This window comes from Canis lupus, chromosome 15 (genome assembly GCF_011100685.1).
Source record: "Canis lupus familiaris isolate Mischka breed German Shepherd chromosome 15, alternate assembly UU_Cfam_GSD_1.0, whole genome shotgun sequence".
Lineage (NCBI taxonomy): Eukaryota > Metazoa > Chordata > Mammalia > Carnivora > Canidae > Canis > Canis lupus.
In genome coordinates this window covers 21,985,672-21,999,717 of record NC_049236.1, presented here as the reverse complement: position 1 = coordinate 21,999,717, position 14,046 = coordinate 21,985,672, and the positions used below count along the sequence as shown (strand labels likewise).

Sequence of the window (14,046 nt, the reverse complement as noted above, 5' to 3'; positions counted from 1 at the left end):
AACTACTGTTTTTGGAGGCAAGGAATACCGCTTTGGAACAAATATTTGACATGACCTATGGAAATGACTATGCACACTTTGCATACATGGAATAATGAAAATAATCGGTATTTTTCTTATTTCCCAGACAAGTCATACCTGCAGGATTAAAATTGGAGAGGAAAATCAGGACGGGTAGGGACCGCTTCCTCTGAGCTTGTGGAGCAGCACTTACTACTGGAAATGCAGAAACAGAACTCGACATACCAACCTGTTTTCCTCTCAACATGTTTTTATGGAGAAGCAGTACCGGAAACTTTTCAGGAGTCCTGCTCTGGCTAGCCGGCATCAGCCGCGGGTGATTACGCGGCAGCTGAAGGGGAGACCCGTGCAGGAGGTGGCCAAAGGCCTTTCAGCTTTCACCTGGCTGGCATTCCCAGCTGTCCCCGCCCTGCTGTTCTTCTGGGCACAAACAGACCTCGCAAGCATGGTCCATGGTCTCCCCTGCAGACCTGGCCCCACTCAAGAGAGCAGAGTTCGAAAGCAGAAGGGAAGAGAATTTACAGTGGCTGGGGGAAGCTTTTAAAGGATACCCTTACTGTGTCAAAAAAAAAAAATATGCAGAGGGAGCCCATATTTAAGATTGGCTACGTGTCCTTATAATTATTGAAAAACATGATTTTTTTCCCTCTAAATAGAAGGGATTTACCATTTATATGAAATAACCTCATTTAATAGGTTTTTCTTTTGGTTTAACAAAAGTAATAAGTTACTGACCAAGAAGAAATATCTGAGCAAAAAATGCATTGGGTAACATTAAAAAATGAAAATTGCAGAGATAGACTAAGTTACCTTCAATAATAACTAAAATGTCATTGTTGGGGTATTACTATGAAGCTATGGAAAATAATGTAATAGTAATGTGTAAATACAGAAAGAAAAAAAAACCTTGGGGGGAATAAAGGCCTGTTTGCAATAAGGAAATAGCTCACCCCACGTGCATGCGTGTGTAATACCTGAAGGTTGCTGCTGGTCAAGGCCGGCAGTACAGGGTGGGGGTTGACAAAATGACTCTAGGATCCTCACATTTGGGTTCTAAGCCCAGCCTCACCTCTTGCGAGCTGATGGGTCTCGGACAAGTTACTTAACTTCTCCATGTCTCTCTCTCGTGTGTGTGTGTCTGTGTGTGTGTGTGTAAAAATGAGGTAAAATACTGTTGTGCGAGGTTTAACCAAGGTGACGCAGTGAGCGGATGTCTGGCTGTTAACTAGAGCTTGATAGCAGCTGAAAGGATGTCTACTGCACTAATTGGAATGATGTGTTTATTTTTATAATAATGGAAAATTAAGAGAATTTCTGTCTAAATGTTAAATTTAAAAATAAAAGCATTTATCATAAACATAGACCTATTTTCCAGGCTAAGTTGAACTCAGCCCAAGCCCTTACAGGCATCTAGGAAATTTCCAGGCAGTGTTGTCTCAGGCTACCATTCTGGACTTCAGAGCCATGGCAAGGCTTGGAGTGAAAGCTTGCCACTTTGATTTGCCTCCTTCAGTTCAAATAGCAAAAGCTTTTAGTTAACAGCTTATTTTAATTACTCTTGCCAGAATCTTATTTGTTCGGAAATTCAATCATTTCAAAAAAAAACACCCGAATCCCTCAGTCTTTCTGCTTCTGCCAGGAGAGTAAGCATCCATTTACCACCACCACCAACCCCTGTCTCCTGGAAGCCCTGAAAATAAAGGCCTGGTGTTGATCAAGCTGAGGTCCTTTTCCAATCAAAAGCAAGACACTTGTGTCAACTAAGCAGCTGTTTCCCATTCAGCTTTCTTTTTCCTCCTTATCACAGAATGAAATGCTGAATAATTATTTCACGGATGTCCAATCTTGCCTCCCCGGTAGATTGTAATTTCTTTCGTCTTGAACTCCAGAGTGTCCAACTTTGTCGTAGGCACATGGTAAATACTTAATGAAACCCTCTTCCTTATTTATTAGCATCTGCGAAAAGCTTAGACTAATTTTATACTTACGAAGAAACAAAAACTATAGATTCAAGGGATGAAATGTGATGAGCGAGACACACACATTCACCAAGCAACATACAATTTAAAAATGTCTATATTTTTAAAAACCCTGAATGCAAAATGAAGGCTCATTCTACTATTCTAGGACAGGCAATGTCTTTGAAAGCTTGGTTGCCTACTTCCATGAAGCCACAATCAAATCTTGCTACGCACCAATCATCAGAGTGTGCTAAAGTGCAAAATCTTCGTTACCTTGACATTTCATTTAGCTTCTGCTGAATACTCAGTCAATTCTTCCAAATTCAGAAAAATGTTCCTCAGCATTTACCTTGTCATTTTGATGATGCCATACATCCCACAATCAAACAGAAATTGTCAGGGCTCCTTTTCTTTTATAGGAATTCAACTATGCCTTTGTAAACCTGAATTACTTGCATTGATTGGTGAAAATGATTTATTATTTTTTTCACACTTCTATATTGCTCAGGGAGAGGAAGATGTAATTACTCAGTTTACGTATACACAACACAACACTGTTTTTAAAACTTTTACACTTAGAGTGTAGATTTGGGGTTGACACCCCCTGCAACAAGGAAAATGCAGTCTCTGAGATTTGAGGCAATTCACAGAGTCACGGTGAAATCAGAATGGACTTCTTATTGGAGAGAGTGGCAGAAAATTGCCAGCATGACTGGCACTTCTGGATTCAAGAATAACAGATAATTTCTGGTATCTGAAGCCTGTGATCTACAGACACGGATGGCTACCAAATCCACCACTCTAGCTAGGCCTCTCTTTTGAATTCTGGTCTATTTGTTGGAGGTTTATACCAAATGGCCTGCTGTCCCTTCAACCTCCGACTCTCTAAAGTTGTGCTCCTAATCGTTCCTTTCAATACTGGTTACTTTGTTCATCTGTCCTCTTCCTAACAAAGTCGCCATGATTTCCCCAGACACTGAGATGCTAGGGGTGACATTTAAATTTTCCTGGTCATGGAGCAACCCTTGGATTTTGTGATTCTTCTTTGGGACTGCCTTTCATACCTAACTCTTTTCCATTCTGGCTGGTTTCTCCCACATTCAAGTCTTTCATCCCTTCAGCATTTCCTTCCTTACCCTAAGTTCCCGTCCTTGTGGAAGCAGTACCAGGCAGGAACAATGACCAAAAAATCCTTTTGTTCAAGGACACCTTTAATACCAATTGTCCAATGGGAACAAAAACCACTCTAGTAAACCCATGCTCCAAATTATTGCAGGATTCAACTACATGACTTCAAAGGAAACAAAATGGGATCTTCAACTCAGAAGGGAAAAAAAATTAAACAGCTTGAACTAAATTATAATAGCTTCAAGCATAGATGATTAGCTTCCTGCCTCTACATTCTTTTCTCCTTTACCCCAATTCATGATGCTCCTTTTCTTTTTTTTTTCATGATACTCCTTTTCATTAGAACTAATATTCCTGCAACACATCAGTGTTTCTTATGTCCAATAAAATCAGCCTTTCAAAGTGGTTGTTTTTAACTCCCCACATAGAGAAGAGCCCAAAGAAATGTTTCACATCTTAAGTTTATTTTAGAGATTGGATCATATGGTATTTGCATTTTGTAAGGTCAACCAGGATATGTTAGTTCATTGTTGGTCTTCTGTGTGTTAGTATTTGTTTTTTTTTTTTTTTTACAGGATCCCTTTTTTCTTTTTAATTTATTTTTATTGGTGTTCAATTTACTAACATACAGAATAACCCCCAGTGCCTGTCACCCATTCACTCCCACCCCCCGCCCTCCTCCCCTTTCTACCACCCCTAGTTCGTTTCCCAGAGTTCGCAGTCTTTACGTTCTGTCTCCCTTTCTGATATAAGAAGATGTGGTTTATGTATACAATGGAATATTACTCAGCTATTAGAAATGACAAATACCCACCATTTGCTTCAACGTGGATGGAACTGGAGGGTATTATGCTGAGTGAAGTAAGTCAATCGGAGAAGGACAAACATTATATGTTCTGTGTGTTAGTATTTGACTTTCAACAGTTGAGTGTGCAGAGTTGGGTCTGTGCACAATGGAGTTAAATTGAAAAATTAGAGAAAATTTCAATGAAAATTAAAATAAGCATTTTAGAATCCCCAAATCTTTTTGGAAGAATACTGGGATTTATCAGAGTATAGTGACAGAAATATCTAGAATAGATCATCCCTAAGGAGCTTCCGTGATTTGTAAGTTCCCACATGCAGCCGCACATAAATAAACAACGTGATGGCAATGAGGGACAGAGTTATAGGACAGACTGAGTCACATCCAAAGAGTTTAGACTCAGGAAGACCTTAAAAGGCCACTTTCTTCCCTGACCACTTTCTAGATGGGGAAATGGAAGACCAAAGGGAAGTGCAATAATGTGTCCAGAGTTGCTTAAAAGGACTGTAGTAGTCCTTGTGGCACAGCAGGCAGCACCCACTTCCTATCTGGGCCAGTTCCCTCTGACATGCCTGGTCCTCTGAAGGTGATTGGCACGGCCTGGGGCCTGATGCACACTGTGTGGGTTTCCCTCACAGCTGAGGAATCTGCAGTTGAGAAAACTCAACTCTTTCATGATGGGAGCCAATGAGATCTTCTATAAGCCAGCTTTGATTTTTGCTCTGGATGTTTAGCTCCAGAGCCGTTTGCCATATACACGTTCTTGAGAAGACTAGGAGCCAAGGCAGCTGGTTGCTGTGCAGAACAGGACACCTGTGAACCGTCTCTGAGCAATACGATGATGGGTCTCTGTTAGTTTGAAGGTGGTGGACAATTTGCATGAGATGACAAATAATAGGTAATAGCTATTATTACTAGCGTGACTCTATGTTCCAGTTTGTCCGTGGCAAACCTGGTGTAGAACAATTTAATACCTTGTTTTAGCACCTCCTCTAACTCTCAAAAGTGTTCCACATTAGTATATAAATGATAGAGTCACTTAGTAATAGCTCACTGTGAAAAAAACACTCAATTTTTGAAAAGGAATCCTTTCCAGATGATCATAAAAAATTCTTCTTAGCTGGCTAGGACTCTACACCGAAGAATTCCTGGTGAATTTTAGCAAACTTCCCAAGTTTTTATGTATAAAGAGGGAAAAAAGTTTACTTGTTTATATAAGGGTTTCTGAGAAAGAACTGAGAACTTTTAATCTAAAAATATAATTTGGGTTTGGTGTGTGTGTGTGTGTGTGTGTGTGTGTGTGTGTAATTCTCTCCATCTGTCCATTTGCAGACATCTATGCCCATTTGCAAAATAATACATCTCCAAAAATGTTTATAATATACTCACTTGAGTCATCTTTGATATAACTTTCTATTCCATCCAAAGCTTTGTGACTTAAATGTATTTTTACACATTTATACTTAGACTCACTTATTAAAAGCCCCTTTTGGTATGCCGCCAACAGGTGTCAGTAAGTCTTCTGATCTAAACTGCAAAATTTAACCCAGAGATTCCCAACTGTTTTTGCATTCTTTAACATACTGTCAAATACTAAATCTTTGTGACACACGTCCTTAAATATGGTGAATGAGGTAGTGTGTTTTACAATATAATTTCTCCTAGAGTGCAAAAATATTCCTATGTAGCTTTAGAAAAGCACTCACGGTCAGTGCACGGTTCAATTCCTTAGGCAGGGACTCTTCCTTTCAGTAACTTTCATCGGCCTGATTGTGCTCTTAACCACTCAAGAGGGAAAGTTTTTTGGCTTGACATGAATGTGTCTTTTATCTCTTAGTTATAGCAAATTGTGTCCTGTTCTCCACTGCATCTTATAGCTTGTTCTGTGCAATATGTCATCTGATCAGCTTTATCACAAGAGCATGCATATTTAATTTAAGCAAAAATTAATATGTACATTGCTGAAATCAAAGCAAAACAAAAATTGTAAAAAAAAGTCTGTGTTTCATACCACACTAGTTATTGTGACCCCTTGGTTGACAACGTATTTCTAAATTTTTAACCAGAGTACCTATAAAGGTAAAGGAGAGAGAACGCATACAATCTGGAGAGTCTGGGGAACTGTAACTCCAGGCCACTCTTTTCTAGCATAAAGTCACGTTGAAGCTTTGAGTTTTTTTCCTGAAAAATACCTAGGAATTTTCCAACTTATTTCATAATATATTTGTAAATTTTGAAGCACAAACATAAGGAACACCTTCCAAATATTTGAAAACGTATAGAATTTCTAGGAAAACGTACCAGGTTTGTCTTTCAACCTGAGTACACCATGCTGCAAGCGGTCTGAAAAGCATAGTTTAAAGACTAAGTGTGCTTGGCTATAATTCAAACAGGAGACATGGTTCTAAGAATTTCCTTCTTTACCCTAAGTTTCAAATTGTGATTTTTTTCATACTCTATCCACCCTATAACATCTATCTATCTGGCTAGATAGTTTATTTCTAAATAGCTATATTTAAACAATATTAAATTATATTAATTACTTCCACCAACATGATTCAACATCTATCCCTAAGGAAAGGCCCCTTTCATTGTTCTTATAAGTAAAGACAAGATAATCATTGTTTTTTAAGTTTCCTATCAGCTTTTGTTTTTGTATGTGGCAGATTAAAGACAGCTGGAAACAGAAACAGCCACACCAAGGCTGGATTCTGGTAGCCTGTGAAAGCCCCAGGAAATGATTTTGCCCCAAGGGAAGGGAGGACGCAAAGGAAATGGACGTGTTGACCTGCTCGGTGGTGGCCACTTTCATGTCCCCTGCTGTACTCGGTGCTCATGACAACTTCTTTCAGGATGGACTTGGAACCCTCACGTCATTCCTCTGAGGTAGGTGCTATCATTATTCCCATTTTATAGTTGAGGAATCCAAGCTTTACACATATTGAGTAGCTTACTCATATTCATGTAGCTCCACTTGGCAAACTCAGATGCAATACAAACCAAACTTGCTTGAGAGCTCTTGCTCTTAAACACCACTAAACTTTTGACCTTCAGTTTATTTCATGATGGAAAATTGTACTTCTGGGTTTTTTTTTTCCATATCTTTCTTGCAACCAGTATTAAATTAAGGCAAACTAAGATTAAAAGGCCAGAAAGCCAATGTGTGAGTGGCACTAAAATTTATCTTTGAATTGTAAGAATACAGAGAAACTTGTATTTTACCAGAGTTTGTTTCTGCCTCTGGGAAGAATATTCTGATGAGCAGTTTAGGTGACAGGGGTGAGACTCTAAGGCATTAAAGGATTATGCTTAAGTAAAAAAATGTCACTTGTCTGCTTTTAACGGAAGGTAGGTCTAGATCGCTCCTGAGCTTTTATATTATTGAAAAAGATATGAAACTTTAGGGCCTCATCTTAATTGTGTGAGACTACTGAGATGCTTCTAGCAGCCTCCTCCTGATGAAGCGTGGTCCTAAGTACGAGTCTCGCATGAATCTGAATGACACAGAATTGTAATCATATAGCATAGGCACCAATTCTCAAGTTAAAAGCCTGAGTTTTACTGAATTCATTACTCAAATCCCAAGGTTGACAACCTCAGAATTCACATAATTGGTAGGCCCTACCCTAACTATAGTCTTGGTAACAGAGTCACCATTCCAGCATTTTTCACTCCACTGCCCCTTTATAGCAGCTCATTCAGTAATTGAGGACATCTGGGACCCTATCTTATTCTGGGTCTAAAAATACTTTTCACCAACACCATTTTGAGGTGTCCGGATAGACACTCTAAATGAGATCATTTGACACCGCATATGTAAATCCTCCAAAGTGGCTGTTGCACTACAGTTGCTTAAATAACAATTCTAGCATATTATAAAACATTTTAAATAGTGCCTTTCTCTTTTTCCCTCTCTCTGTCTGACACATACACAGACCCACACAAGATTACATAATAAAGATATAAGCTATATTTTAAATGCACTGATACTAGTTTTTGCCAGTCTCTGAAACCCAATAAGTAAAGGCTTTGCTCCTCTAATAGAGATAGTTTTCTTGTTCGTTTGTTGTTTCGCTATTCACTTATTTAACAAGTAATCACTAAATTCTTTCTCCATGTCATACAGAAGTGAACAAAAGAAAAGTCTCTGGTCATCTTGGGAGCTTGCATTCCAATGGTTTGAGAATGACACTAAAGAGATACATGTCACATGGCAATAATAAGTGCTCTGAAGAAAATAAAGTTAGGATAGACAGGATGGGGAGTGATGGGGTGGGGGACTCGCTGCCCACAGGGAGGTTAGGAAAGGCATCTTTGGTAAGGCAGGGTTAGAATAGGGACCAGAAGGAACATGGGGGCTGCCTTTTCCAGGAAGAGTGCTTGCTCCTGTTTCAAGAATATTACAAACCTATTGACAAAGTGATATTGACATTAGAGCAGTTGAGAAAATGATAGATTTTTTTCATACTTTCAAATTTGTATAAATAAGCCAAAGAAGTATGAACATTTTTGTTATTTAAAATGTCTGTCAAGAAAGAATAGAGTCCTGAATTAGGAAGAAGAAAAAAAATAACTGGCATATTATTTTCCACTTCCACAGTTTTTAATGGTTTCTATTCAATTTTTTTGAGGGTTTTATGATTTAACTTTCTGAGATAAAATGATCTGCTAAACCCTAAGACACACACCAAAGATAGAATGAATTAGTCTCCATCAGAAGTAACAAGAATCACGGATACCTATGTTGATGCTATATAGTCTTGTTAACAATGAAAATCACACAAGGGTGGAGAATGGAGAATAAATACCTAATGTATTTTTACCCCTCTCCCTCAATTGTTCCTACGTCTCTCTCATATCTTTCCTAGAGTAATGTCTAAACTTTTTTTCCCCTTCACCTTCGTTTGAAGTGAATTAACACCTTTAATAATGCTAACACTACTCCATACTTTCCAAACTTTTAAGGGTTGGACATTTGATAATCTCAAAAAAGAATAGGGATATAATCATTTAGTCACCAAGTAAAAAAAAATCCACCCCTGTAGATATGTGCATATCTACACACACATATATTCGTATATATAGAATGTGTACAACCACTACTTGGAGGACTCTCATTTTCTATTCATTTCTTGTGTATTTTTCTCCCCAAAGAATCAGAGAATATAGAATGTAATAAAGATGGTGGTGGTGGTGATGAAAAAAAAAAAAAAAAAACTCTTATTGGGCTCTCTTATCTCCCGGTTGTCTGTAGTTTGTCTAAGTTCTTCATCATGTCCTTGGGTTTGGTGTCCTGATTTCCTTTTCAGATAAGGGAATGGAAGTTCTGAGAGGTTGGATATTGTCTCAAAACGATACCACAGAAATGTTGCAAAGAATATACTCTAACCCTGGGTTGTCTATCCTATTCCTGTAACATCCCATTGGTGCTAGAGAATTCTTCCCTAAAGTAGGCTACATAATTTTGAAAGGCGACATACTTCTGGCTTCGTTCAGGGTAGAGTCAAAAATGGGAGCTTTAGAGAGTGATTCCTGGTCTCCAATCTGCAAGTTTCATTTGACACTTTCACTGTGGCTTAGTCTGTAAAAACCTTACGGGATGATCACAAGCCTTCAGTACATAAACGCAGGTTCTTGTCCTGTGCCTGGAACATCCTATGTGTTTGACTAATTTTAGTTAAAAACATGACCAGAGCAACAACAAAATAGAAGCAGAGCGGAGAAAGATATTTCTCCTACCAGTGTCTAGAAGGAGTCCTTAATTAGCCTTCCTCTTCACTTCACTGAAAAGTAAAGCTATTCAGTATTTGTTGTTGTTAATTTACTGGCCATGGAAATAGGAATTTTTATTTAGTGACTTTTATGAAGCGTTTCTGTTTGTTTGAGGTTTATAAGGAATCACTAATTTGAGTCCCCCGAGTTATAATGCCAGAAATGGGAAACGAAAGCTTCAGACATCTGCTGTCAATTGCAAAATGCTTTCATTTTATTTTAGCCAGAGGAAAAAATCTGTAGTAAGATTAAATGCGCAAAGGAACTGGACCTGTGCAGTACATATGCTTCTTAAGTTAAAAGTGAACAAACTGTTGGTAATATGATAATGCAGTGCTGTGGTGAGGAGCACAGGCTTGATCAAGTCACTCCATCCCTGATCTGTAGAAAGGAGATGATGTTAGTATCTAGACGGTCAACTGGTCAGATGAAATAAACATCAGGTGTTACTATTTTTAACATAATTACCTATTTCGTTTCTTCTTGAACTCTCTTCCTTTCTGATTTCTGACATGGGAGCAAGGAATCTGATAATCAGTTCTACTAAGGTGGCAATGGGACATTTATCCTTTTCTGTTTTCTTTCTATAACTACACACACACACACACACACACACAAACACACACACGCTGGGCTCTGAGATGGATAACTGGAAGCCATGGGGTGGCTCGAAGAGTTGGGCTCAGTGACGGGAATTGCAATGCTGAGGCAGCCGACATAAGACCCATTTCTAGATAGATGGGGATGCGAAGTAGGTTTTCTGGAGGAATCCACCAGCTTCTGTCTTGCTTAGTGTTAGAACCTCTTAGAAACATGCGAATTAGATGGCACATGAGTTTGAAGCTTTTGAAAGATAGTTCATTCTTCTCATCATAACTGAATTAAACATGCCCATTTCTGTGGGCGGTTGCAGAACCTGTCTCCCACGGGAAAGGAAAAGTACTCCCTTGTAAAACCAGGCTCACTTCTCATCATAATGCGTCACTTTCCGTCAAACTACTTTCAAAAATGATGGATGTTAATGATCACCTTAGTTAGGAGGTGTCATCATTTATGTAAAAAAAATTGGGCAAGTTGGATTAATAGAATCATAACCTGGAGGCTTAGACAGTATGGGGAAGATCAAAACCCTTTTTCTCAAAATCATGAAGAATTTATTATTTACTAAGGACTTGATAGAAACAGAGCATCACCTTAAATGTCATCATGCTCCCAATATTTTATTTCCATATTTCTCATGCAAACTTACCAGACTTAATTTATTGGCAACAAAATAAATGGGACTTATATGTGACCAGAAAAGAAAAAATTGGCTTTATTTATCACATTTGGAATCTGAATCAGATATATTCAAGTTCAGTAACAGCTTAATTGATAGGAAACATTTAATAACTAGTTAAAATCAACACACTTATTTGGAATGTAAATCTGTTTATTGACCTTTTGTTGAAGGAATTTCCTATCGCTTCTACAGTCTTTTATATCTAATTATATGAGTGATGTTAAGTTTGAAGAAAGAGGGTATGCTTAAGACATGGACTCTAGTTCTATAATTTGGAGGATCTTATAAATCTTGCCAGGAAGCATGATACACAGAAGGTGTCCATTTCAAAAAGTGCTGAAAAGCAATGACGGAGGGGAACAGTTTCATTAAAACATGTGGTTAAAAGCAATTTTCCTTAGTTCCCCTCTACTAGGGGGGAGCAGGATTTTTCATTTCTGGATGCGTCTGGCTGTCATGTATTAGGAATAAATGTGTGTGGACTTGAAAGGCATCTACTATGTTGTATATTATTCAGTACCTTGGCAAGTTATTGATGATTAAGAAAATATAAGGTTTGACTTCTTCTCCATACAAAATCTGTCCTTGGAGACATTCAAGACACTGCAGGACTCCAGATTTTTTTTTTTTTTACATAGCTAGTAAGGAAACTTCTCTTCTGCTATATTGTATACATAATTGTATACATAATGTAATGGTTCAGTTTTATCCTTTTGCCCTCTCCCCACTCGGGGCCACAGACAGTCCTCCTCCACCCTCCACTATCACCCACAAGCTGCCCCAGGGCCCATTCCTAGCTATGTATGCCTTGGAGAAGGTGTAAGGTCAGCTTAGTCAGTCTGCTAAACTTGTGTATTGAGCCACCTGAGATGCTAGCAGAAGAGAAGTTTCCTTACTAGCTATGTAAAAAAAAAAAAAAAAAAAAAAAAAAAAATCTGGAGTCCTGCAGTGTCTTGAATGTCTCCAAGGACAGATTTTGTATGGAGAAGAAGTCAAACCTTATATTTTCTTAATCATCAATGTATACAATGGAATATTACTCAGCTATTAGAAATGACAAATACCCACCATTTGCTTCAACGTGGATGGAACTGGAGGGTATTATGCTGAGTGAAGTAAGTCAGTCGGAGAAGGACAAACATTATATGTTCTCATTCATTTGGGGAATATAAATAATAGTGAAAGGGAATATAAGGGAAGGGGGAAGAAATGTGTGGGAAATATCAGAAAGGGAGACAGAACGTAAAGACTGCTAACTCTGGGAAACGAACTAGGGGTGGTGGAAGGGGAGGAGGGCGGGGGGTGGGAGTGAATGGGTGACGGGCACTGGGGGTTATTCTGTATGTTAGTGAATTGAACACCAATAAAAAATAAATTAAAAAAAATAAAATAAATAAAAAAAAAAAACTGAACCATTACAGAGGCCCTGCTGCTGAAATCGGCCAGAGGCTAGCAATGTCCAAGAGTGGTCTACCTAGATTTATTTGCTGTTACTTAAAAGTGTGCTCTACATTTTATTTCAGATCGTTCTAGGATATTAGAGAAACCCAACGGAGAGAAAAAGCTTTCACCTTCAATTAGCATATGAAGTTGCCTGCTTCTGCGGATCAATACCATTCACACACCAACTCCAGTAATGCCTGGAAAAGAGGTGGTTTGAAGTATGTCTCTGGGTAGCCAAACTCAATCGCCACATGCTAGGAGGCAGGTAGAGCAATGAGTGGTGTGGACGTGAGCAATAGGATCCTCATGATTGGGGAATGGGTTTGCCAGAGGAAAAAGAATGAAAGACAGACTAGGAGTAGTTGCAGGGGAGAGAAGCAGACTCTAACCCCGGAGCACCTACAAAGAACAGTGTGACCTTGTGGACTCAGGGCCCACCACTATTCTATGAAAGATAATTCGAGAAGATAGATGATTTCTGAAGATGTGAAACACTATTATATATACCTTGCTACTCTGCACAAAGGCTCATGCTTGTAAGTCACTGCTTTTTGAAGAAAGGAAGAATTTGCAAGATACAGTGGAAGTTCCTCCAGGTCAGGGGACTTGGGGGTCAAGGCTGATTTTGGAGGCGTAATCCTGGGTGAGTCTTTAAACTGCTACATGCATTTGGGTCTCTCAGCTGCAAAGCAAGAAATTTGGCTCAGATGATCATGCCCATACTACCTCCAAGCTATAGAAATAAAACATTTAAGGAAATTCTCTAAAAATTTAATCACATATTTAACCACTTGAAACATATAATGTTTTAATAAACATACATTTTTCATCTGGAGTCCTTTTTTTTTCTATGCTTTTCTTTCACTCAGATGAGGTATGGGGGGAACAAAAGTGTCTTAGAAGATACTGCATAATCATGTGTCACGCAAGTCCAGTTTTCCTGATAGCTTTTATGTTACTTTGGGCAAGTTGCATACTGCGACTGTAAAACTCTGACTGCTAAATTGAAATTCAAAAAACGTGGGCACCCTGAAGCTGTACTAAGCAGCTTTCCATCTAAAATTTTGCAATTTGTATTTTTGCCTGTAAGATCATTTTAATCTTGTAAAAATACGTATTCACAGAGACAAAGACTAGAATAGGAAAATGTTTGTTCTAGGGTCAATTATGGGTGTTTTTCCCTGTGTTCCTTTATCAAAATTGTAAATAATAATAATAACAACAGCAGGTGCTATTTCAGAAACTTAAAATTAATCGAGTTATTTTGCAAGTGTGAAATGCTAACTGGACCTGAATTTTCTCTCTCTTTTTTTTTTGTATTTTAAAAATCATATATAAATTAATTGCTCTGTTCTCTTGCATTGACTGGGTTCACATCACCCAGACATCAGACTGTTCTTTTCTCCTAAATACAGGCCTGTTTCTTTGTGTGGTAATATTTCCCATAAGCAGGAGAATGAGTAGGGAGTTGGGGAGCTGAATTCATTGCTTCAGAGGAGGCGTTTGGAAGCAAACGTTAAGCTTGGTTGGCTGGCCCAGTCTCTTGGATCCTGTTGCTCCACAGCAGGGCTTTAGGAGGCAGCTGGGATCTTCACTACATCTGGTTATACTGGGGATTAAGATAAGAGGAAGGG

The 14,046-nt window shown here is 38.6% G+C and overlaps 1 protein-coding gene and 1 long non-coding RNA gene across 8 annotated transcripts in view; one reads left to right on the top strand and one right to left on the bottom strand.

The window, feature by feature from the left end:
- The window catches only part of LOC102155931, a 304,818-nt gene extending 291,571 nt beyond the window's left edge, over positions 1-13,247 (top strand). For 3 of the 4 annotated variants that reach the window (XR_005370393.1, XR_005370392.1, XR_005370394.1), the window contains one exon: positions 128-3,683. This is a non-coding gene — a long non-coding RNA (uncharacterized LOC102155931). Of the gene's footprint in view, positions 1-127; positions 3,684-6,581; positions 6,802-12,492 lie in introns of those variants that run through there. The other variant, XR_005370395.1, reaches the window with a different exon arrangement.
- SYT1 (synaptotagmin 1) overlaps positions 1-14,046 on the bottom strand; it is a 535,022-nt gene that overhangs the window by 282,465 nt on the left and 238,511 nt on the right. The window lies entirely within an intron of this gene.